General features: G+C 38.0%; 1 long non-coding RNA gene across 2 annotated transcripts in view; it reads left to right on the top strand.

The window, feature by feature from the left end:
• Positions 1-26,944, top strand: part of LOC132711434 (uncharacterized) — a 140,432-nt gene that overhangs the window by 89,869 nt on the left and 23,619 nt on the right. The window contains exon 2 of one of the 2 annotated variants that reach the window (XR_015732760.1): positions 20,184-20,350. The exons of the other annotated variant lie outside the window; for it this stretch is intronic. This is a non-coding gene — a long non-coding RNA (uncharacterized LOC132711434). The remainder of the gene's footprint in view (positions 1-20,183; positions 20,351-26,944) is intronic. 2 annotated transcript variants of the gene reach the window in all.

The raw sequence follows: 26,944 nt of genomic DNA, 5'->3' as shown, positions 1-26,944 counted from the left end.
GTTGTCTGCAGTTGAAAATGCCTGCAGCAAGGCAGTTAGGCCACAATATCTAATCATTCAATTTAATGTATTCAATTTAAGTGCTGCCTGACTCCAGACAACTCTGGGTGACTCACAGAGAAATACAATAACACACAATATGAATAATTAGAAATAATATTTTAATTATGCTGGCATCTTCCTTGAACACAGATGCACATCAGTAAGATGTCTGGTTTATAGACTGTCTTTCAATCTAAAAGGAGGGATAATGAAGAATCTTCTACCATTTATTGAAAATCTAGTGTAGTGCTCATTGAACAAACATCTTAGATTGATCTGCAAATAATTTAGTAATCAAAATTTGATACATATTTCAACAGCTTATAGACCTTAGCACATGAACACGTCATGGCTGAGATTCAAGGAACTTGAATTTGACACTGCAGAAGTTAATTGTCCTCTGCTTTTCACTCCCCAAGAGTTTCAAATCATCTGGGTATAATTTTTCTTCTTATTTGTGCTTTTATTTTAGTGTCCTGAGATTTTCTAGATCTCTTTATGAAGAAATCTGAATAAAAAAACAGTACATGGATTTTTTACACTTGATAAATTCTTGGAGTTTTATGCCACTTAGATTTCTTTGATTAAAGTAGCATAAAAACATCCATGCATGCATACATATATACATTCATGAGTGCAATAAATGCACCTGGTTATGTCGAATGCTGAGGTTTCTGCTGTTATTGAATAAGGAACTGAATGTGGTGAAGTCTATCCTGACCTGAAAAACTCTGGCTCTCAACTTTCAGAGATGAAATGATTATGTAGCCAGATGGAACAGCAAGGCTGAAAAAAATTCCTCTGGCAACAAATCACATGAACAAGAAATGCCAACAGTATGTATCTGACAGGATAAATGTTTGTATTTGAAATGAAAAGATTCACTCTCTTGTTGAGTTCTTGAGTCAGTGTTTTCAAGCTGATCCTGACCTGATTATGAAGCTTTCACTACATTCCAATCTTCAGTAAAGTTGGAAAGCCATACAGGGCTAGGAACAAACATTGATCTGGCAGAGCTGTCATGAGAATATGGGGAGACACTTCAACTTGACAATATCAATGTTCTTCTTACAATGACATGCCATTTAGTCCATTTTCTTTCATATTCAATGAAGACAGAAATGTGACAACACTCATGGCACGTCTCCTAGCAGCTAAGCTTCATAGCACTGATGTTGAACATCTCATTAGCACAAGTGCCATGTTGAAATCTATAACCAGAAATAGAATTTGAGTTGAGTCAGAAAACGAATACCAGTATATTTATCACAATATGCCATCACTCACTGAATGGCATCCTAGGGCATCTGTGTTCTTATGGATGATTGAAGAGGCCACAGAACCAAAGGCTTAGCAAATGCAAGAGAGCAGATGTTGCTTGAAGAATTTTATCAGAGACTTGCTTCCCCACACCCCCAGTTTCAGAAGGTGACAATCTAACCATCTTGAAAAAAAAAGAGGGGGGAGATTTTGATGTGTTATTATAGTGAGAGAGAGGAATGGCACACAATGCTGTAGTAGAGATTTCTTTATCACGACGGAAAGGCAGTGTATAAATCTTACAAATTAAAAAAAAGTAATAATGCTTCTAGGTCAGGGCTGTCAAACTCCCAGCCCATGGGCTGGATGCGTCATGCGCTGGCCATACCCATGCCCAGTTTAGTGAAGGGGAAAAAAGTCCCGATACATCACATGATGCTGTCGTGATGCCGTGAGTTTGACATCCCTGTTCTAGGTAATTCAAAATATTAATAAACATTTACAGCTACTTAAGTAATTGAAAGGAGACAATCTCAATGTTCTCTTTCATTGTTTCCCAACAGCACAAAATCTTGGTTCTAATTTGTTATTTTTTTCTGCTACCGCACACAATATGCCCAGGTGCACATTAAAATAAATCCAGTATTTATCCCATGTTTGTTAGTTTTATCAATAACTCAAGGCAGCAAACATATTTAATTACTCCTTCCTCCTCCTGTTTTCCCCACAACAACAATCCTGTGAGGTGAGTTGCACTAAGAAAAAAGGACTTGTCCAATGTCACCTAGCTGGCTTTCATGCATAAAGTGGGACTAGAACTCACATCCTCCTGGCTTCTAGCTTGGTGCCTTAATTGCTAGATAAAATTGGCATGTCTGGTTGTGACACGATTCTCTTAATCAAGGTGATGACACAATATTTTTTGCCTGAATGAGGCTTCTTCTTTAACCTCACAACATCCACTGGCATTTTCAATGGACATACGAAGCTTTCAGTAGATAACCAGAAGCTTTGGTGGATGAGGCTTCTGTGCATAGACTGTACACTCTTTCTAATGATTTCAAATGCCAGTCGAGGTGGGTGGAACAACAAAAAAAAAGGCTTCTTTGCTTTAGTTTTACATATGTACAAGAGGGTTCTTGGTTCACAAAGCAGTCTGAGGAGTTACTGCAGTGAAGCCAAGCACCCTGTTGAAAAAGTGCACAGTCCTATTACCATTCAGTCTCCTTCACTCGTTGACTGGAAACCTTTTTTTTGGTTTTGGAAACCTTTTTTTAAAAAAGGTTTTGCTTGGGCAGGTTTTAACTGCACACCAAATAAGTAGTGCTCAAAACCTGGAATGATGGGCTATTTTCTAGGTCCGTGATGGCGAACCTATGGCACGCGTGCCAGAGGTGGCACACATAGCTCTCTCTGTGAGCACATGCACCTTCACCAGCTGCTCTTCTGGTTTCCGGTGCACACATGCCCTCCAGCCAGCTGGTCTTTGCAGGCACCAGAGTGCCAGAAAAGAGCCCCCAAAACAGACCATTTTTTGGGCCGTTTTCCAGGCTGTTTTCAGGCTGTTTTCAGGCTGTTTTTTGGGCCATTTTTGGCCCAAAAAAACAACAACCTGAAAGCAGCCCAAAAAATGGCCTGAAAACAGCCTGAAAAATGGCCTGGAAATCGCCTGAAAAACAGCCTGAAAACAGCCCGAAACACTGCCAAAACCGGCCAAAAAACAGGTATGCCTGTGCCGGCCAGCTGGTTTTTGGGTTTCCAGTGCTCTGGTACGCGAAGACCAGCTGGCCAGCATGCATGTGCGTGCCAGAAATCCAAAGACCAGCTGGCTAGCATGTGCATGCACACCGGCCAGCTGGTTTTTGGGTTTCTGGCGCTCCAGCATGCATGCACATGCACGCGTGTTCCGGTTTGGGCACTCGGTGCCGAAAAGGTTCGCGATCACTGTTCTAGGTATACTCAAAGATTAGGAAGCAGGTTTGTGAGAAAGGGCATAAAGAATAGGGAACAAAAGGTGAATGGACGAAGAGGCATTGCTATGCTGGAGCTTTGTTTTCTTTTAAGATTAGGGCCAAGGCTGTAAAAACAGGCCTTGCCAGCTACCTTTTGATTTCAGAAGCAATGAAAGCAGCATTTTGCTGGGGGAGTGGGAGAAGTTTATCATCACTTAATGGCAGGCTTGAGAAAAACATTTTCAGAACTTTCCCTCTTCATATGGCCATGAGACTTACCATTGCAGTTATGAGTCTCTTGCCACTCTTACAATTTCCTGAGGCACGCAGGGAAGAAGGTAATGACAAACTATTTCCTTATTGTTGCCTAGAAATAGTCACCAGGAGTAACTCAAGGGAGACTTTTACTTTACTTTACTCTACAGTGGGAAAAACACCATCTCAAAGGAGCTACCCTTTCAATTCCTAACTTAGAATATCAACAGCAAGGCATATCCCATGAGAGTGAAAGTTGTCTATGGGTATCTTTCAGGGATTTCTAGAAAATGAAGGCATGCTTTAAGGAAACATTGTTAAACTAACAGTCAAGGAAGCAAATGGCTTGGGGATAGAAGGTTGGACTAGCATTTTTAGAATCTTGATTTTGACAAACCTGCAAAGTGCATATTCTGAAATGGAAAGCTGACTGTCTGTGAACCCAAATTGCTGAGTTCAGGAAGGTAATCCAGATTTGTCACATTGGCCCCTGAAGTCTTTGTACTGAATAAATAGATGAGTGCAGGAGCCTAACAATGGAGTATTTCCAAATGCATGCATATTGGGATTGGAGATCAGACCTGTGAAAATCTCATTCTGTACAAAGGACAGGATTGTGATTGAAATTTGTTAAGCACTAGTTAGTTAGGACCAGTTCCTAATGATTCTAAATGAATGAATCCATAAACATTTTGACCATTAAAACTTCACAGTAATCTCCAGATCACATCTATCTGCTTTACCCATAGTCTTCTTTGCTGTTTTCCTCAGACTAGCCAATCATAATCAATCACATTCCAAAAGTATGTACTGAAATTTGTACTTGCTGATTATCTCTTCAAGAGAGCAGACAACCTTTATTTGGTCTGGAACTGACTGCTGGTTCTTGCAGTCCACAGTTTTTTGTCCTCTCTTATGGTACAGTGTTCACAGCCACACATTATTATAGGAAAATCCATTGCTTCAAGATTCTGAATGTCATTGGCACTAAAATGTGCTTATCCTTCATAATCTGCCTTCACCATTTGGATTAATCATTGTTTTCCTTCCCTGATTCACTGCCCGTATTTAACTGTTTTGAAGAGAGAAAGAAAACAAAAAATACCTACCATCTTTACTTCTTTGCTATCAAGTTCACCAAAAAAGGAAAATTCCCATTGCCTTTTGTTATAAAGAAGTCTACCAGGTTTGTTTCAGAACCAGGAATAAAGAATGCAGGTAGTTGCTTGAATCAGAGGTGATGTTCATTCCAAGAGCACCATACACAATCAGCTGTTGGAGGTGGCCGCAGTTTAAATCTTTCTCAATAGTGTCTTATATAGGAAAGTATTGTTACTGTTCCTTGAAGACAAAATCTCACCCTCTAAGAATTCTAAGAAAATGCACTTAGCTGGTTTTACAGGAAGTGATGCCTTTGTAGTTAGGCTTCCTGTTGAATGTGGGTTTGTGCTTGTTGATTGAAGGCAGGCGTTTCTTTCAGTAAAATCTCTTTTTCTTAGTTGATCAAAGAGACATCAGGTTAGGATTAGATAAAAAGGAATATTCACCTGATCACATTTGGTGTTTCCTGTTGCACTTTGATGTTTGTCTGGAGCTTATTCTAATTTTTGATTTTGAATCACAGAGGGAAGAATGTGAGAAGGGAGGGCTTGATTTTTCTTCGCACACTTTGTCTTCTTAAAAGAGCCAGTTTGGTGTAGGCATCAGGCTGGAAACTAGGAGAATGTGAGTTCAAGTCCTGCCTTAGATACAAAACCAGCTGAGTGACCTTGGACCAGTCATTCTCCCTCAACACTGGAAAGCAGACAAGGGCAGTCCACTTCCAGGATCTTGCCCCCAAAACTGCAAGGACATGTCTAGGCAGTCACTAAGAGTCAACACTGGCCTCAACGCATGTGCATGCGCACGCACATGCACATGTCTTGTTCATACACTTTTGAAATCAATTTTAAAATGGATATTTATTTTCAAAGTAATACTAGAACATGATTTTCACTGAATAACAGCATTTAGAATTATACCCTTAAGACCCCCATCACAAGCCTTAGAATATTCTATAAGACTCAAATTGGTAATAAAATCTCCAAATCACATCTATGCTTCAATGAAAGCAGAGGGCAGTGGTTTATCAAAACTTTGCAAATAATCTCTTGGGTAGAAACATCACATGCAACAATGGAGAAGTCTCCATTATTCTTCAAATGTAGATAATGTAGATACACATTGGCATGTGATGTGTGTCAGTCCCCAAATAAATGTGGTTAGTGAGCATTAAATTCCTCTTCAATAAAGATCTATCAAAGAAAACTACTTGACTCTGGCTCCTAAATAAACATCATATACTGTAAGCCCACGAAACTTAATATTTTTCTACAGTACCCCTAACTGCAATTTTTTCCTATGTTGTTTCTTGCACCTCCTTTATCTAAGAAGCTCAGCAGAGATGAATAGTCTCATGCATACACATACAAGTATACACTCACATGCAGAAAGTTGCTTGAAATACACATAAACCTATGAAGGCTTATTCCCTAGCAAAGGCCCACTTATTCTCAGATAAGTATGCATGAGCTACTTCTGTGAACTGTTTAGTTCTGCTTATGCTAAGCAAGCTGGGGTGGAAACAGGGGAAGGTATCCTTGGGGTATTTCTTTTTTCCTTCTACTGGCCTTTGTGGTGGGCTCCAACTCAAGCAACCCTGTGTGATTATTCTGTAAATATGCCTCACTGAATTCAGCAGTTTATAGATTGAAGACCATTAATCTTTTTCAGTCACTGTGCTAGCACCATTTTCTTCCTGCTTCTTGCAGTATATACAGATGAAAGTCTTTAATGGAGAGCTTCTCTATCCATGCAACTCTCTACTACCGGTAGGAGGAGGATTTGGATTTTCCGGAGTCCTTGTCGCACTTTGAGAGCTTCCACAGACAGAAGAGTCTGAACAACCTTCAAATAAAAGTTGACAAAAGAGCTTGTCCCCAACTCACACAACATTGTATCAGAGGCTTCTCCTGCTTTGAATTCCATTATTTGAACACACACACACACACACACACACACACATAAACACACACCCACACACACGTTTACTTGTTTTGAACAATGTCTTCCTATGTTAATGTCTTCTAAGCAACAAAAGGAGGACAGAAGAACGAACCTGCTCACTCCTCTGGAATAACAGAAGTGACTCCTCCCTGGTTCCTTTCAGACTTAAGCCATTTAATTGCATCTCCTGTTCACCCACTGCCTTCAACTATATCTTCAGCTATGACTGTTTCTCAATGGATGTAAAAGAGTCCCCCCCCCATTCACCGGTTATTATTTGGAGAAAAAATCCCTACTCCTTTCTGGTAAATATAACAATTGTAGTTCATAAATATTTCTGGACTATGATCTAATCAAAATCAACTACTTTTTACAGTTTCACTCAAGTACATTACCATTATAACTACATCAAAATATAACAATAGCACTTAGATTTATATACCGCTTCATAGTGCTTTTACAGGCCACTCTAAGCGATTTACAGAGTCAGCATATTGCCCCCAATAATTTGGGTCTTCAATTTATCCACCTTGGAAGGATGGACGGCTGAGTCAACCTTGAGCTGGTAAGATTTGAACTGCTGAACTGCAGCTAGCAGTCAGCTGAAGTAGCCTGCAGTACTACACTCTAACCACTGCGCCACCTCGGCTCTATATACTGAATAAACTATACAAAATATAATGTTAAGTAATATAATAAGAAAGGAATGTCAGGAGAATTAAGACATGGGGGGAAAGATCACAAAGGGAAAAAAGTGAAAGAAAATACTTTTCCATGTTATTCTGATGCATTTATTTTGAAAAAAATTAGTTATAGTCCATTGGTCCATGTTGTATTTAACTTATAGTATGTTAAATTTAAAAAAATGGCAGAGTTTTCAATACACTTCTAAGCTTTTTCTTGCTTAAAGCAACTTTACTTTTCTATACTTTTCTATTGTTGGCTTTAAATAGAATTACTGCTAGATGGATGGGTCCCCAAAGCCATTGCTGCAACATTTGCATCAATCTAACAAATCTCCCAAATTCACATCCAAAAGATATTTACAGATTTGAAGTAGTTCCATTCCAATTGTGGAATGGAACAGGATGTCCATGGATGAGACTGTATGCTGCTTAGAATTATACCAATTAAAGCACATAAAAATGCCTAAATTTAGTTTAAGGCTATTGTAGATTAAGATCAAAACTGAAACTATCACATATGTTTTACATGGGCACAACACATTTTTGTTTTTAATATCTATAAGTAGGAAAATATTACTTGATTACCCTATTTTTTTGCATATTGTGTGTGTGTGTAAGTACTACTCAGATTTAGCCTTGTTTGAGTGTCCTGGGATTCTCTTATATTGCTAACTACATAAGAATAATTTGCTGACATAAGCTAGCTTTGTATACAGTAACTGGGGCTAGTGAACAATATACTGTTGTGCATTGCACATTCCTGATTTTCATTTAGGAATGTTTGCTAACCACAACACAATTATTATTTTACTATAATTTCTTATCTATAATTTTTTTCAGTTCATTAGTCAATCTATCAGGTTCATTCTTCAAGATCAGGCCTATATAGTAAATAGAACTTGAAAAAGTTATGGGTAGATTCTGCTAATCTGAGGCAGAACAATGGACTGAAGATTCAAGCCAGAAAGTATAGCCATTGAACCAATATTTATGGGAGTATTAAAATAATGAAAACTTTACTAATCCTTAGCCCTGACCTGGTGATTCTTTCGGGAAGAATCTGCCTTTGAAAGTCACCTCTTGTGCCCAAGTGGTGAACATGTGGGTCACCTACTCATTCAGCCATTTCTGGTTTAAATTACTAATCACTGAAACATGTACTTGACAAGCCAGAGCAGTGCTCCAAATTGAGGCTTGGCCAGAGCAACAGAACAGAAATATTCATTAGGAAGCAGCATTGCAGCAAGTCATGCTGTTTTCCCAGGTCGTTTGCGGGAGCCTTGATTCAAGAATGAGACTCATGATCTCAGAAACAAATCCTCCTGCTAGCTTTCTATACGGTTAAAATAGAATGTCTGGTCTTTTGATGTCAGTTCATAGACAATTAATGAAAAGTTCATTCATTCAGTTTTCTATCAGGCTGCATCCCAAAAGTTTCAGTAGTTGAGATATTTAAAACTTCACAATGTTAAATTTATGTTTTAAAAATCCACAAAATTGTAAAGTTCTTGCTTGGATGTAAGGACAAAACATCCTGCCCATGGGCGTCCTCTTCTACAGATTTCAATACTCTGCATTCCAAATTGTTCAACATTTTAACTGAAAATGAATGGAATCAGTATGTTTGATTTGGCTAGTAATCAAATAGTGAATACTACTTTGCACTCACTGATGCCTCTGGTTATGTTTTCAGAGTGTAGCCTTGTAGAGTATGTTACGCTGTGTGTTCTGAAGTCCAGTAATGGCATGATTCCTATCTTGGTAAATTGTGATTTCTCCAGAAGAAGCTGGATTAAGCTCCTATGAACCTGATCACGCAGAAAATGCCTTCTCCAACAGCACTTCCCTAAAGTACTCTGAAGGCACCCAAATTGCTTTGTTGTGGCAAATTGGGTGACCTTTTTGCTTTGCTGAAGCTAATCGTGTTGTCTTCATGGCATGAATCCCTTTGCAAAGTGAATCTGTAACAGCTTTGCACAGATCTGTTAGCAATGCTATCTGTGGAACACCTGGAGGAATATTACAGTTTCATAAATGGATACTTTTCAATTCAGCAACATGCCAGCAATTATTTTGGATTCATTCCTGTTGACCAAATGGTTGAGGAGACAGTAAATACAAACTGCAATTGCTACATTGAAATTCAATCTAAAATTATTTGCTAGATCAGTTGACTGAAACATTAAAAAATAAGGTCATCATGTTGAGCTGAACAAACCAAGAACTGAAAAAGATGGGAATATAGTGCCATCACAGATGAATCTAAGCAAGGGCCTTTTATATTTTAACTTGAGTAGGATCTACAGGGGAATTCCTTTCATTATTGAGATATTGATGAGGTTGTTGATTTCTCTCCCGCGCAGAACAGCTTCTTGTCAAATACACTTAATGAATAATGGAATCTAGTAAATATGTTGTAGCACCATGCTAAAATCCAAATACAAAAGAATTTTCTACTGAACAGGAATGGCATCAGACTTCTAATTCAGTATCCTTTGGCACAATTCAACTGAGTGCAAAGTGTGCTGATTTACAGGGTGTCAACCATCTGTTGTCTTGAATTCTCAACTGCCAATGTGTCTGCAGTTTTCAAAGCCAGATTGCTATGTTTGCATACTCTGCTTAAACCATGTGATTGGTCATACAAATTTACCATAGCAATGCAGCAGCATTTGGCCATTCGTTTCTGGACTTTGAAGCTCCTGATTGGGCTTGGGAGACCACCAGGGAATTGGAAGGCTGTAGGTTTGGTAGGGAAATGAGAAAACAACCTAATACAAGATAAGGGGAAACAATAGACATATTGTTCCTCAAAAATTTATAGTTGTGCCTATGGCATCAAGAGAAGGCCTACTTTCCTTTTACTTTCTTTTATGTGGCATATAATGCACCACAACTGAAAATGACAATGTGTTTTAATGCAAGCACAACTTTTACTTCCATCTTTTTGCAGCTTTCACACAATCTGAGATTAATAGGAGGAGTAATTTAAATTATTATGAAGCTCTGCAAAGATTTAAAAACATATTGTTAGAAAAGTATTGGAATGGCCTTCTTCCCTATTAATGTGGACACTAAAGTGACAGGCATTTAAGGATTTATTGATATCCCTGTATATAAATGAATACTACTCTAATTGTGGGAAATTGATAGAGTTGGAAATGTGTATTTTATAATTCATATTTATAATAAAAGCAAGCTTTTCAAGCTTTTAAAAAAGTTGCTGCATCACCTAAATAAATAAATCAAAACATATGTAGATGTTTACATGGTAAGAGAGAATATACTTTTTACATAATACACACTAAAAATAATCAGAAACAGTTCTACTGTATATCCATTTACTTTCTTGGATGTAAATTTCTTGAGCCATGCTAGGGACAGAAGGAGAAGCGATAGCCAAATCAGCATAAGAAACAATATAATGAAAATACATCTGTGTCCTTGACTGATGTAGAGTTGCCACTTCCATACAACCTGAGTAGATTTAAGGCTGTGAAGAATGGAGTTGGCCAACACCAAAGAACAATTACCTGCAGCTGGACCTTATCAGGTAGCCACAGAATGTAGCTAAGTGTGCCATCTGGTGATGTTGCCTTTACAGTGCAGCCACAGTGACAAGAATGTCCTGCATTACTCCATTACTCTGAAAAATTATAACGATCTATAACTGAAAATTACTGGATGACATGTGAAGCAACCACTTACAGTAAGAATCTTGAAATCAACGTCAATTCCACGGGACTCCATAGTAAGATTATTGGGGGAGGGAGGAATCAAACAAACTGGAAGTTAATCTCTGATTGTTCAAAATGTACAATCAATGTACCATTGTCCCAGTTTTTCCCCCCTTCCTAGTGTTTTCTTGCAAATTCAGGGTTTGCTTTTTTCAGATCAACTGAGTATGAGCCATTGAGTTGCAAAAGGAAATGACTGACTGGCTTGTCAATTCTCCTTAGAAAAGAAGGGGAACAATTAAAATTATGTTATCTAAGGGCTTGTAAAACAAAAGCAAATCAAAAGAATGCTTCTCATTCAAGCTTGAACAGGTTAATCTTCCTCCTTAACCCATGCAGTTGTAGTTAACACATATCATAACTCCCCACCCATAACTATTTCCAAAAAGTTGAATTAAAATTCTGCTGTAGTCGTTGAATGAATAACTGTTCGAGGTAATTGTTCTAACAGTTGTAAATTAGAAAGTAAAATAAAAAATGTTTGATGCTCTGTTATCCTTGCTGTTGAAATAATTTTAGGTGGAACAAACATCACAAGCTTATAAGATGGATGCAGATTTGGAAAAAAAAATGATAATGTAGTTAGAAAATAAATTGGATTACTAGAAAATATAGAGTTCAGAAGTTGGAGGCAGATTGCTCAGATGGAATGCAAGCAAAGTAGATTTAATCATTGAATGAATGCTTGAATGCTTTGCATTTTCTAAGCAAATACTAGACCTACTGTCATGCATTGGACAACGTGAGCATTCAGCTCAATACTATTGAGACATGAACAAAGCGAATAAAGTTAAAGTCAATCATGACGCCACTTTGGGAACAGTTGTGAAATATTCTTAGGACTTTTCAATCAACTAATTGTGTTCAAAGATGAAAAGGCTGGACTAATTACTTATTTCCAAAAAATTGAAAGTGCCTCAGTTGTTGCCAGAGATTATTTAGAGCCAGACAGGCCAATTCTGGACAAGTTTATCCAGAACTGTGTTCCATTAAGTTCAAAGGGGTTTGTGACTGGTTATAAGGTTGCATTCTGAGATGGCAGATTTGGGAAGAGAAAGTTGAATAATGACAAATAGGCTGCAGAAAGAAATCCACGGAAAATTAAGACTGCAAAGAGGGCAAGAAGAAGTACTAAAAGTTAGTAGTTTCTTAGAAGTTTCAGTGCTGAAATACTCACTTCCTTTCCCAATTCAAGTTTGTTTGTCAAACAAAATTTGCAAATTTGAATGAGAAAAATGAAAAAAGTTAAAATGTGACAGGAACAAGAGCCACATTAGTGCACTTATGCATGCTACATTGTGAACCTCTTAAATAAATTTTCTAGGGTATCAGACATTCTGTTTCTACTAGACCAGGGGTGGGTTTCAAAATCCGTCATTACCTGTTTGCTCATGGGCGCACGTGTGACGTCCACGTGCAAACCAAACCAGGGTGAACTGGTAGCAACCCACCACTGTACTAGACATTGGACTGTTTCTCAGAACGATTAAAGGAAGAAGGCATTGGAGATTGAAGGAATGTTTTTCTTTACATCCTGCTTTAACATTTCCTATTTAGACAATCTGATTTAAAATTACATGTGGAATTATTTTTACACTCATGACTGCTGTTGGTTTACTTTTTCAAATGTTACCTTTGGGTTGGTGCTTCATTTGACTGAGGGTACACTGAAATGTTCCCATGGAAACAAGAAAGTAATCATTTTTTGGTTTCTATATGAGGTTTCTTTAATGGGCCTCTGCCTACTGGCCCAGAGAGAAAATTAATCTTTTAGGGTGCTAGAGGAACCTCTCCTTGGATTATATGTTAATTTTTAATATGTTTGCCCCTCACTGTTAACATTTCTGATGCTTTTTCATGTGGTGAGTAACACCTACTCCCTCAAGATCCTTTGCTAGTAATTTAATTAAGCAGAGACACTTTCTCCTGATTCCTGTTCTCCTCGTTCAGTATGGTCTAAGAAGCTTTCTGTGGTTATAGCTCAGCTCTTTCTAGCTGGTCATCTCAACAGGCTGTAAAGGTGACTGGCAATGCCATTGAATAAATCACTGTCATTTAAAAAAATGTATTGGTTTAGCTCAAGAATATCTAAAACATGATCAACTCTCCTCCTCAATCAGCAATCAATCTAAGTCTTGGTTTAATACAGAATGAGTCACAGTGAAAGGATTAGTAATACTTAGAGGTAAGAATGTCCAAAGTAACAATGATCTTTCTTTCAGGTAATGTATTGTACTCTACAAAAACAGTTATAAAAGGACTTCTAAAGAAGTTAAAACAAAAGTATGGAATAAGAAGAAATAAAGAGCAGGACCAAGATCCAACAAGCCGTAACAAATAAAGATGACTGCCTTTTCTCATTTCCCAATCCTCAGTAAAATCTAACCCGGCTAATAACAACTTGATCTCCTGTGAATCTTGAAATGGATACTTCCATGGCCTATTTAATACCAGGTGGTGATTTGTACATTCTGCCACCAGATGACCCCCTTCCAGAATGGCCTCCAGTCTACATATTAAGTTCAAAAATTAATTTCCCAACTGAAAAAATAGCAAGGCCCCTGGCAAAGACATTATTTTAAAAGAACTTCTAAAATGTAACCGTTTGGTCGGCATCTGCTAGCTCTCCTTTTTAATGCCTTAAATAACTCCTTACAGATTCCCTAAGAATGATTCAATTCCATTATTCTCCCTGTACACAAAAAAGGGGACAAATCAGACATAGCAAATTACTAGTTTTTTAATCTGTAATTAATAAAGTGGTTTACTTTGATACTCTTGGATTGGATAATATCAAAGTAAACCATTAACACAGAGTTTAGATCTGGTCATTCAACTATAGGCCAATGTATAATGCTACACCACGTAGCATTGATTAATTATCATCTATGTTAATACCACCATACAAATGCCCACCTTTACAGGTATAAAACAGGGCCATATTCATGTCCCACTACTGTTTAACCTACACATTGATGATATTGTAGTTGTTTTTGCTAAATCAGAATTTCATTACACCTTCCGCCCATTGTCCTCTCCCTATTCTTCTCTGTACTGACAATGTACCTATTTGTTCTAAAACCCAGGTAGGCTTGAATAGATTCTTTGAAGCATAACCTTCTTAGTGCTTTAGGGAACATCTTGAGATTAATTACTCTTAATCACAAAGATTTTAATAACTCTAGAAAGTGCTTCAGGTCTCCAAGATCAATAGAAGATCTATGAGCAGGTCATGACTTAAGTATTTCGGTAGTTACTTTCAATCTTCTACCAATCAAGAAAAGTTCCTTCTTATAAGAGCCTCTGAAGGGTCCTTTGCAATTTAGATAAGCAAGTCAACATGGCAACAACTATGTACCATTAGCCATTAAACTACTCAAGGCTGAAGTTTTGAGTTTAATGTCTTTCTACATGGATGTTTTCAGCCAAGAAATATTCCATCTAAATTCTTAAAGGCAATAATTTTGTTCCTTATTCTACCCTTAATTCTCTTATTCATTAAGAATTAGGTTGTGTTTCCTCTGGGGCCTATTCTGGGGTTATGCCACCTTAGTTACTGACTGAAGCAAATTCTTTGGTGAACATCTTTCCACTTTACCTTATTAAGTAGGTTTGAATCTTTCAAAAGAAGGCAAATTAATCCTGATTTGGATTACTGTGGCTTTTTCTTTCTAGTATTAACCACTCTCAGTCCAGATAAACTCATAGCTGATCTCCAGCAGATCTTCAAACTGGTAGAATCAGGGATTCCTTTTTAAAAAATATAATTTTATTGAAAGTTTTAAAAATAAGAGTAAAAATTAATACAAACTAAAAGAAAAGAAAAAAGAAAAAAATGATAGAAGAAAAATAGAAAAGAAAGTAAAAAGATGTAAAAAGTCCAATCTTCTTTACAACAGTTGTAAGTACAACTACAAATTTACCTCTTTGTCTAAAATTACATCATGATTCTCTTCTTTCTATAATCTATCCTACTTAAATCATGAAAACCATAGATCAGTTCATTTTATTCTTTTACAGAAAATGGTATATATCCTTTTATAAAAAAAATTAAAGTTTATAACATAGTGCAAATGTCAATCTTTTCAATCATATATTTTCCCATTGTTCTGTTTGTATATTATCACCAAAAATTTAGTCCACATTCTTTCTCTTGTTTTTTATCTGTTTCAAATTTTAGTAAAGGTTTATATGTTTTAGCCATCACATGTTCATCATTTGTACACAATTTCATTTCAAAGTCAGTCTTAAAATAATCAAAACTATACATTTGTCTACTTTTAATCTTTCTGATAATTGTAAATAGGAAAACCATTAACAACTATGTCTTTGTATTCCACTTGACAGAATACTAGTATCTTACAGTATGTCAATCATTTGTGCTTGTCTCTTATTTCTTCTATATAAAAATTTCTTGGTCTGAGAGCTACAAAGGTGTTTTTAGATACAACCTGTATTTGTATCTATTCTGTAGTCTCAATATGGCATGTCTAACAAAGTAATTCTAAAAATCCACATCAATCTTGTAGTTTCTAGTTCCCAGAAGCTGCAAAGTACGATTTCAAATCAGGTAAACCAAATGTCAGCGTTCCAGAAAACCCCCAGCTCCAAGTAAAGACTCTGAAGCAAGCATTTTCAAAGTTCTATTTACTAAAATAGGTAAACTGGCACATCTGGGAAAACCCGAATCTGAGCGTTTTCCCTCAGTAAATCAAAATCAACAAAACCATCCCCTCAGTCCTCAGTCGATCACATGCTCCAATCAGCCGCCGTCCCATCTCGAGACATCATTCCGACCACTCCTTCTCCAGATGCAGGATTGCCCTGACTTTCACTGACAGGAAGAATGCTATTATGTCGACAGACAGACAACCCCTCTACTAAATCCCCCCTCCTACTTTCCCACACATGAGAAGGTGGCAGCATGGAAGCTTCCGGCCTAATATGGCTTCCAAAGCTGACACCAATCTTTCTCTTTTCTTTGCAGGTTATAACATAATATATTTCACTTGTGGTATTTTACGTGCCATATAAAGTTAGATACTGTATATCTTTTTGCCACTGTTTAAATTGTGGATTGGTTGTCAAAACAGGTAGTATCTGAAACAAAAATATCATTCTAGGCAAAATATTCATTCTTATCACAGAAATTCAACCCAACAATGACAGTTGTATTTTCTTCCATCTTAACGTATGTTTTTAAAACTTCATTCTATGCCCTAACATAGTTATTTTGCAGGAGTGGGACATGTGTAATTTATCTTCATTCATGACAATTATTTTGAAATATATGCAATTCATATTTGTTATGGTAATACCTAGATATTTTACTTTTTTCTCTATTTTAAAACCTCTTTTCTTCGTTACTTCTGTTTGATCCTTTATTCTCATATGTTTTGCTAACATCTTCATCTTCTGATTATTAATCTTAAAACCTGCTAATGGACCAAATTAGTTTAATTTTTCTATTAATTTTTCTATTTGTTTTAATAGAGCTTCCAAAACCAACACCAAGTCATCTGTAAATATCCTGAACTTATAAATTTCTTTTTAAAATCTTTATTCTCACAATTCCTAGTTCTCATTTTGTTTTATATATGTATTTAGTATTTCAAGAACTAAGATTAACAGGAGAGGAGATATTGGGCATCCGTGTCTTGTTCCTTTTTCAATCTCACAGGGTTTTGTTAGCTCTCCATTGACAGTTATTTGTGCTCTCTGTGACGTGTAAAGTGATCTTACCAATTTAATAAAATTGTCTCTTAAATCTGAGTCTTCCCAAATTTCAAACAGGAAGCCCCAGCTCAATTTGTCATAGACCAAGGGTCTATGGTCTGGAGCCACATGTGGCTCTTTCACCCCTCTGCTGCGGCTCCCTGTCACTCAAAATATGCGTCACAACTGCCAATGTGCGACACCCACTGGCATGCGATTTATTGAGCTTTTCAACCCCCAGTAGGCCAACCATTGATAAATCCAAGAAAAGAAAAGTTTCAGAAGAAAACAAAATGTTTAATTCAACTACATGTGCTAGTTTTGTGGCCACTCAAGAAATGGTCAGGCATGGGAAGAGTTTTGTGGCTCCTGGTGTTTTCTTTTCTGTGGAAAATGGGTCCAAATGGCTCTTTGAGTGTTTAAGGTTGCAGACCCCATCATAGACCTTCTGTGACAAGACAATCAATTTGACTTGTTTTTCATTACAGGTAGTCTTCGACTTACGACAACAATTGAGAATGGAATTATGGTCATAAATCATGGTAGTCATTAACTGAGATGCCCACCTGATTACCTTCCTTAACTAATCCCAAGTCTCCCTGTTGTGGTTGTTAAGCAACTATACTATCATTAAGTGTAGCACAGGGTGCCTTAGGTGGTGGGGAAGGCCCTGGTACAGGACTGCAGCCACCTCCCCAGAGTGGACTACTCTGCGCCTCCCAGGGCTTTCCTCATCCTCTGAGGTACCCCTTGTACAGCATCCTCCCCTGCTGGATCTCCCGCATCCATCCCCCCATCGTGTCGTTTTTCACTTACTTTTTTCTAAAGATTGTGTTTCCCAAGCAGAAGTAACCAGTCTGCCACACAGCCTTCCTAAACAGAGACAGCTTCATGCCATTCCTGGAAGCAGGTGCCATTTTGGCCACAATTCCAAAATGATTCCCACTTCTGGTATAGCACCATCATGGCTTCTGTATAGGAAGGTAGAGACATGGTATAAAGACCTGGAAAGGGTTCATGAAAGGAGGTTGAAGATCCATAGGCTTCCTGCTCTTTGATTTCTACCATGTTCTTACACATTCCTGGTTAATACCATTTCAGCTGATCTGCTGTTACTTTTAATTTGCTTTCCTTACTGGAGGCATTTGTTGGACCATCAACTAATACTAAAAGTCCATGCATCTGTTAAAATGCTTGTTCACAAATTCAGGGAGAGCCTTAATCTGAATTATTGTTCTGGATTGGAATAAAGTATACTTCTGTGTCTTTTCCTTTTCCAAATTTCTAACAGTAGTAACACTGTGACAGATGGTGCAACTTTGATGTGATAACTTTCTGAAGTGGTTTGTATGTAGATAAATCTTTGGTTTTGTGACAGTGATTCCAAATCCATTGTTACATTTATATTCTATCATTAGCTATAGATTTGATTCCTAAACGTGCTATGGAAAAATGTCCAGAAACATTATCTGATGCAAAATACAGTACCTGGTGTTTTGCTCTTCAAGACATCATTTTACTGTTGTTTAATCTGCTGGGTCTGCCAATTTGTTCATGGCTTTGTTCTGTTTCTCTCAGAAATTCAATTGACATGGATGGAGCATGTGGCTTATTAAAACTCTCTCCCCAGAATGTGGAATTTCTCCCACAGGAAGTCTGACAGGCTTCTGTCTCAATCGGTTTTTCAATGAAACATGAACATATGTTTATTTCTCCAAGCATTTGGATTATGTTGATCTTTTATTGTCTCCACCACCATCCTATCATGAGCGTATTTGCTGGTTGTTTTGAACTCCATTTCTCATGGCTGTATCGTTATTTTTTCATAAGCTGCCTTGAGGCCCAATTGTGGGCTAGAAATGGATGGACAAATTTTAAAAAAGCCATTTATGATATTCATTGTGCTTTCAGGTTTAAAAATGTCACATAGGTTTACAATGTAATTAAAATATAAATTCATAATCAAACTCTGAAAATAACATTTAATGCCCAAATAATTAAAATATCAAAATAATTACAGCAGATAAAACTAAGCAAAATGAACTCAATCAATGAAGACTAGAATAACATAATTTTTCTAGGGACCAGCAAAGGAGAATCCTTAGATATTTTGAGGAGAGAGCATTTTAAAATTGTCAGGCCATCTTAATTTTATTTGGGACTGAGCAACAGGGTTTAAAATGCTAATCCTAAAGCTAAGGTAAATTTGTATGGGTACATTCAAGTAATGTGGTCTAAAACCATTTTAATCCTTGAATATTACCACTATAATTCTAAATACTGATGTGACTGTATATATGTTTATATGAAATTAAAAATTAACAAGCATACTAAGGCTGAAAGCAAGCCTGTTGAAATATGTTCAGGATTGCATTCTTAATGACTATTTATTTCATAAATATATGTCCTATCTTTCAAGGCAGAAAATCTTCCCAAGATTTGCTAATTTCTATGGCATATGGGGTGGGGGGGAAACATTGTGGATAATATATTGAAGCAAGGGAAATTCTTTTCTTTTGTTTGCAATTCTAGCAAAAGCAAATTGAGCAATGCGTGAAATCTGAAATGAACTACAAATCTATTTGAACATTTAGAAGCCAAGCACAGTAAATACACAGAAGTGCAGAATCGGTTGGGAGAGACCTTTGAAGTAGAAAAGAGGATGTTTTTGTACTCTAGAGAATGAAGACTAGAGGAGAAACAGTTATGATGGGAAAGGTGGAAAGAGGATATAGAAAGCTAAAGGAATGTGAGAAACCCAGTTCCAAGACACTTATTATAGAATGTCTGGATGATTAACCAAAAGCTGAAATTAAGTTCTTTCACCACTGAAAATAGACTCACTAATAATTCTAAGTGCAAATGAATATGAAATTAGAGTTGATGGAGATGCTCCAACAAATGTGAAAGCGCCAATCACTTCTGTATACAAATTACAACTATCCAAAGCAAATCAGAAATTGACCAATTCAAAGAAAAGCATCGTTCAGCAGTGTGGCTTTTATGCGGGTTTTGGGGATTTATGGGGAACACTCACATAGAGTTCCAAGGCAGTCTATTCTGAAAAAACTATGTCTCAATAGGAAAAGCAAAGTTTATTCCAGAGCTGTCACATGGATCAAAGAGAGCTAAGTACAGTAAGGAAGATAGGTCATAAGTATCTTTCTCAGCTCCCATAGGTGCCGTAGTATGATAGTTTTAAGTACTCTGGCTGTCAAGGTAAGAGGAAAATTTCTTGTAGGTGCTTTGCCTTTAGCATCAGCACATTGTTAGCAAATGCTAGATAGTCTTATTTGTTAAGGAAGCTGAAGAGGCTGAGGATGAAAGTTAATATTCATCTTCACTAAGAGTCCAACCACATTTTATGGCAATCAATTGTGTAGTATTCTAATATATGGGAAGCTTGCTAACGATCCATGTTCATTTTGTTTGTGACAGATAGAGTGTTGTATTCCAAAGAATTTATTTGACATATGGTTTTTTTTTTCCAGATAGGAATTATAACTAGCAAGTTACAGCTTAATCCAGAGGAAAATCATGAAGCTAGTTGTGAACACCTACTCCTGAATACCGTCCTTAGATGAATTTACGGAACAAGAGGCAAAAGTAGAATGTATTCTGCATCGCCACAGAGTAACATTCTAGGTAGCATTAAAAGGTACAGTTTCAATTCTTGGCAAGGATGCTCACTCAGTTCTCCCCTTGTTTAAGGCCTTAATATCTATGTTTTGACCAGCCATTCTTATTTATACAAAGGAATAACCATACCTAGTTTTCTGGGGTTTATTCAGACTGCTGTAAATACATAGTTTCATGAAGTCAGAGTGGGAGTGAAGGAGTCCATTCTTGTACTCCTTGAACTCTTGGTAGCTACTGTTGACCCCAGTACCCTTCTGTCTAGCTCTAAAGATTGGGAAGGGTGCACTGCAGTGGTGGGTTGCCCCCGGCTCATGCCGGTTCTATAGAACCGGTAGTAAAACCGGCGGGAGGCTCTGCCCACCGACCCTGACGTCACCAAAACGCTTCTGTGCATGCGCAGAAGAGTGCGTGCGTGGCCCCACTGCGAACCGGTAGTAAAGGTAAGTAGAATCCACCCCTGGTGCACTGTTTTATGGTGGTTGTCTTCCTTCCTCTGAGACCATTTTCAATTAGTATTGGCTGTGGGAAGAGGTTGCTTCCCAGCCTCCCCCTCCCCCACACATTTTGTGTAATGACACAGGGTTTGACATTCTTTCCACAGCTATTCAACATCTACATAAAGCTGCTGAGTGAGGCCATTTGCCACTTGGGGGTCATCAGTACATTGTTTATACTCAATTATATATTTGAACTCAGGCCAGCCAAGTGAGGCTGTTGAGGTCCTACTCCAGTGCCTGGAGGCTGCACAGATCTAGATAGGGAGGAACTGTTTCTTATGCAATCTTATCAAGACTAAGTGGCTGTGGATATTATTCTCTCTCTAACTTTGGATGCGGTAGCACTTCCACACTCAAGAGGGGAATCTGCAATCTGAGGACTCAATCCTTCTGCTTAACAAGCAAATAGAGCTGTGGCCAGGAAGGCTTTGACACACTTTCCTGAAGTGAGAAGCATGTCAGTCATTCAATCATGTCCTAGTGACCTCATGGCTTGATTACTGCAACATGCTCTTCATAGGGCTATCCTTGAAAGCCACTCAGAACAAGCCCAGAATGCAGCAGCACAGGCAGTAATGGGTATGCCTCAGTACACCCATGTGACCTCTTTGCTCTGTGAACAGCACTGGTTACCAAATTGCTTCCAGGTATGATTTGAGATCTTGTTTATCAATATAGTTCTAAAACTCTCATTCCTGTAACCTTTAACTAGGAGAAAGGGTGCATCATAGGGCAGCAATTGTTGAACCAAGGTACTTAAAATGGGCTAGCTTACAGACTGTGTCCAAAATCCAGGACTCATGGCTCCTTTGGAATTTGCAAAGTTAGCAAATTTTATAAAACATTTTATGACATAAACATTATAATAAAACACTGTATTACACAATACAGGTAGTCCTTGACTTACGACTACAATTAAGCCCAAAATTTATGTTGCTAAGGGAGAAATTTGTTAAGCGAGTTTTGCCCCATTTTACAACTTTTTTGCCACATTTTTAAGTGAATTACTGCAGTTGTTAAATTAGTAACACTGTTGTTAAGTGAATCTGGTTTCCCCATTGACTTTGCTTGTCAGAAGGTTGCAAAAAGGGATCACATGACCCCAGGACACTGCATCTGTCATAAATATGAACTAGTTGTCAAGCTTTTGAATGCGATCATGAGGATGCTACAACAGTCGTAAATGTGGAAAACGGTCATAAGTCCTTTTTCAGTGCTGTTGTAACTTCAAACGGTCACTAAGTGAACTGTTGAGGACTACCTGCACAAAATGTCATAAAACATTGCTGCGTTGATGTTTGATTGTGCTATCCAGTTCAACATTGGGTATTTTTAAGTCAGATAGATCTCTGAATGTATCCCAACTTTTCCAGTGAAGGCAATATATTGAAGTCAGTGTTGAAGGCATTGAGGGATCTGGTCAGAATATATGGATGACCGAAGAAGTCAAGGGTTGTCTAGTGACCTGTAAAGTCCTACATAGCATAGGGTTTGATCTGACTAGGTTAGTGCACTCCTGGTCCCTTTGATTAAGCAATACTTTCTTTTGGATCCCCCCAAAGCATGCCTTCCCCATCACAGCACCTGCCCTCTGGAATGAGGTTCCCCTTGAAATCCAGGGGGTTCCCACCTTGATGGTGTTCCATAGGGTCTTAAAGTCCTGGTTCTTCCCCCATGCTTTGGGCTAGGATGATTGGAGATCCTAGTTGGATGTATGTTAATGTTGAGCAGATTTGTCATCTTGTTCCATGTTTACTGTTTCTATTCAAGTTTTGTATTTGTATTTGTTATTTTGTTTGTTATGTTGTGAGCCACCCAGAGTCAATTTGGAGTTGGGCGCCACCTAAATTGAAGTCTGCCTAATTTCCATGTGTTTCTTTCAAGTTACTAATTTGCACCAGTTCCATTGATTTAACCATAGAATAAACAGGAATCTTAATGTAGTCACATAACTTCATTTCCCCTCAAGAGTCTTCTTTTGCACTGCGGTCTGATTATCATACATTTCATTGGTTTGTATATAGTATTTTATAATGCTTCTCACTGAAAAAAATAATAATCCTGAAATATTTTATAAATCCAATAAACTCAGAATAAAAACTAAAATTAAAAACAATCTATTAAAAACAAATGTTAAGGTTAATGCTGGGAAAAGTCAATCTAAAATTGCTAAGTGTGTCTGCATTGAGGTCTGCAGCACCACAGAAGAGTGATAATTTCATAGGATAGAGGTCATATGCTAAACAACCATGTCCATTACTTTATTGTAAACTCAGCTCTGCTGGATAAATACCTCTGGGCAAGCACAGTGCTGACTGAAAAATGTTCCATCTTTGATGTCACTGGCATCATAGCTGAGCCTGTAAAGTGAACTTTAGCTTATGTTCCATAAAATTCATAGCTCTATTGTTCTGTCACTTTATTGACTCAACTCCACAATAAATCAATAAGGAGCTCTGGCTCCACCTTGCAAGCGATGTCCTCTGAAAACCAAGCAGACAGATCTTTGACAGAATACCACTTTGTCTACCACACCAGGATTTTGTCTGGGATCAATGTACTTCTCCAGGATTAAATCCTGATTGACAGTTGTCTTCTGAATCAGCATTTGGTTGCGGTGGTTTTAAAATATGAGACTGCTGACATCGTAACTTGAGGTGAGGAGAGGGATCAGGACAGAAAAGCTCTGCTCAGTTCCAGTGCAATCTATTTCCTCATCTATGGATCCAGGGAGGCCATTCCACCAACCTCCACACCTGTTTTTGCAGCAGCCACACCTATCACTGAACAGATTATGTGACAGGGGTTTTTCAGAATGTGTGCGAGTGTGCATAAACTAAGGCTGTGCAATGCTTAGATTCAAAATGAAATGGGTGCTTTTGAGCAAGTGGGGGATGCTCACCTAGTGCCTGTTGACAGCTCCTTAAATTGGCTGCCTTTCCCCCCAGCATCATGTATTCTGCCCTCCATAGCTGCATTGGGAGCTCAGGAAAGACATGTTTGGTTTAAGGAGCTGCTGTCGAGTAGTGTGTGTGTGTGTGTGCATTCATACAGGGTGTCTTAATGCAGGGGCCTGATGGGCACTTGCCCATGGGTGAGACCCCATCACTGGTGGGTTGCTCCTGGTTCTGTCTGGCTCTTTAGAACAGGTAATAAAAGTGGCGGGAGGCTCCACCCACCCACTTGGACGTCATAATTGACAATCTGCACATGTGCAGAAGCGTGCATGCATACTCCCGTTGCAAACCGGTAATAAAGATAAGTAGAACCCACCCCTGGAGCCCATACTAATCTTTGTTAACCCTTCAATGCACCTTGTATCATATAAATACAGCAACATATTTATTACATTTTACTGTATTTTTAAATTAATACCAACATGCAAATATATGTTTAATTTTATCAACCATTTACATTTTTATTCCTGTGAGTAGTTGTCATAGGGGCCCCACTACACTGCTTTGCCTGGGGCCCATAATGCTGTTAAAACGGACCTGCATTCATGAACCCTTTAAATCCAAACCACAGCCCTAGTACGGAGCATCTCTTTCCCAACTTCTCAAGCTGCAAAATCATTTTCCAGGCTCACACATCTTTTTGAAGGATTTGTACAGTCCTACATTTTTAATGGTGACTCCAGAATGCAAATTGCTTTCTTCTAATGAAATCTTTGATTGCAATTCCCTTTCCAGCATTTTTAGCCATCAGAGGCTAGCAAGATACATTATCAGTTGTTGCTTATTCTTTAAGAAGATAAATCATGAATAGGGGGTATGTGGCACAAATATAAATAGCAAAATGTGCTTGTTCCTCACAGTGTCTGGGACGAGACTGATGAGTGTATACAAGAAATGCAGAAAAATGTGAATTCCATGTTACAGATGTAAAAGAACTACTGCAGTGTAGTCTCCCTGAATTATAGGGTGCTGTGATTTATGTCTTCTAGCCCAGACCAGAACGTGACTTGATATTAGAACACACTAGAGTTAATCAGTAGGATGAATATAGTCAACAGAAAAAAAGAGTAGTAAGGAGACCAAGAAATTGGAAACAAGTTTCTAGTCAAGTGAAAACATCAGGCAGAAGACTGAAAGTAGGATGAGCTGCTTGCTGCAGGAAATCTGGCTATCAAAAGATTACTCAATCTGGAATTATGAATAACACAGGCTGGCGCCCCAGTTGCCCCAAGACAAATTAAAGGTGACCTACATCCCACTATGCGAGCTGCACTGGCTCCCTATTGGTCTCCGGGCACAATTCAAGGTGTTGGTTATTACCTTTAAAGCCCTATATGGCTCAGGGCCAGGTTATCTTCGAGACCACCTTCTACCACATAGCTCCCAGCGACTGGTAAGATCCCACAGAGTTGGTCTCCTCCAGGTCCTGTCAGCTAAATAATGCCGACTGGCAGGCCCGCGGGAGAGGGCCTTCTCTGTGGCTGCCCCAGCTCTCTGGAACCAGTTACCTCCTGAGGTCCGGACCACCCCCACCCTATTGGCCTTCCAAAAAGCAGTGAAGACCTGGCTTTTCTGGCAGGCCTGGGGCCGTTGATCTTGCTGTTGTGATCTTGTGAGATCCGGCCATGAATGGTGTGAATGGGTTTTAATGTTTTAATGTTTAAATGTTTTTATAATGGTTTTCTAAATGCATTGTAAGCTGCCCTGAGTCTCCGGAGAAAGGTGGCATATAAATTGAAATAATAATAATAATAATAATAATAATAATAATAATAATAATAACAACAACAACAACAACAACAACAACAACAACAACAACAACACTTGGTCCACAACACACCTGACATAACAATAGTTGAAAAGAAAAAAGTATGGTTCATTGACATTGCAATACCTGGTGATGCACGGATTGAAGATAAGCAGCAAGAAAAAAATCACGAAGTACCGGGACTTGTAAATTGAAGTTGAGCGACTGTGGAAAAAGAAATTGTGTGTTGTCCCGATTGTAATTGGAGCCCTTGGAGCAATACCCAAAGGGCTACCCCGCTATTTAGAAATTCTAAATTTGCCGGACTTGAACATTTTGACTCTACAAAAAGCCACCATACTCGGAACAGCTTACATCCTCCGACGATACCTTAACAGTTCCTAGGTCCTTGGTTAGGACTCGAGCTGCTGGGCTATTAACCAGCCTCAAAGGTTGTGAATCTCACTAAAGATTAAATAATAATAATAATAATAATAATAATAATAATAATAATAATATGGAAGACAACCAAAATCTGTTAGAATAACTATGGACATTCACATACACCAAGCCACACAACAGTCAAGTAATTCCTAAATTTCATGGATTATTTCAGATACTACAGCAGATGTCTGATGAAGCAAAAGAATTAACAAGTAAGAAAATAATTGAGCAGTAGCAGTAGTTACAAATTAACTTCTACATGTTCCAGTAAAGACTTGTTGCTATTTGAATTAATAACAGGGGACACCATATGGACAAAATGTTTTCTAAAATATGGAAAGAATTGGTCATGTTGTGGTTAAGATAGGGGAGAACTGGAAGAATTCATCTTCAAGATGTCCTTCTATTATGGAAGCTCAGAGAGTGGATTTTGGCAAGACTAGCAGATTAAATGAGGAGGAGGATGGATAAGGGGCGCAACATAGCTTAAGTTCATGGAGGAAAGAAAGGACTAAGCACTGTTATTATATATTTCTGAACAGAAAAGCAGAAACAAACAAAAAATTGCGTACAATTTCTGAGTACACATTTTGCAAACAAATTCCAGGTAGAAGCAATCATGCTACCTTTTTAAATATTTATCTGTTGCAATATTTTCAGGATCAGACTCAATAAGATCAACAAGAGTTAAAGATTTAACTATATATTCTTTTATTTACATTAGGCATTCTATATTCACTGAATATTCACAGATAGAAGCAAGGGAAATGGTGTAGGTAGCTCCTTATATATACAATGGGTGGAGCTATATGTGGGAGTGGTGAATTATGAATACATTAAGAAGTGAAGAATAAGTTAACCCCTGATACCCTGTCTGTACACTATTTACACATTGGAGAATAAGGCATTTACATCTGACAAATCCCCCTCTAAATGCCGATTCGTTATACAACACCAGTTACATTCAG

Source organism: Pantherophis guttatus, chromosome 2 (genome assembly GCF_059756535.1).
Source record: "Pantherophis guttatus breed Tessera chromosome 2, ASM5975653v1, whole genome shotgun sequence".
Taxonomy (NCBI): Eukaryota; Metazoa; Chordata; class Lepidosauria; order Squamata; family Colubridae; genus Pantherophis; species Pantherophis guttatus.
Note: the sequence above shows the minus strand (reverse complement) of the source record. Positions and strands in the feature narration are given on the sequence as shown.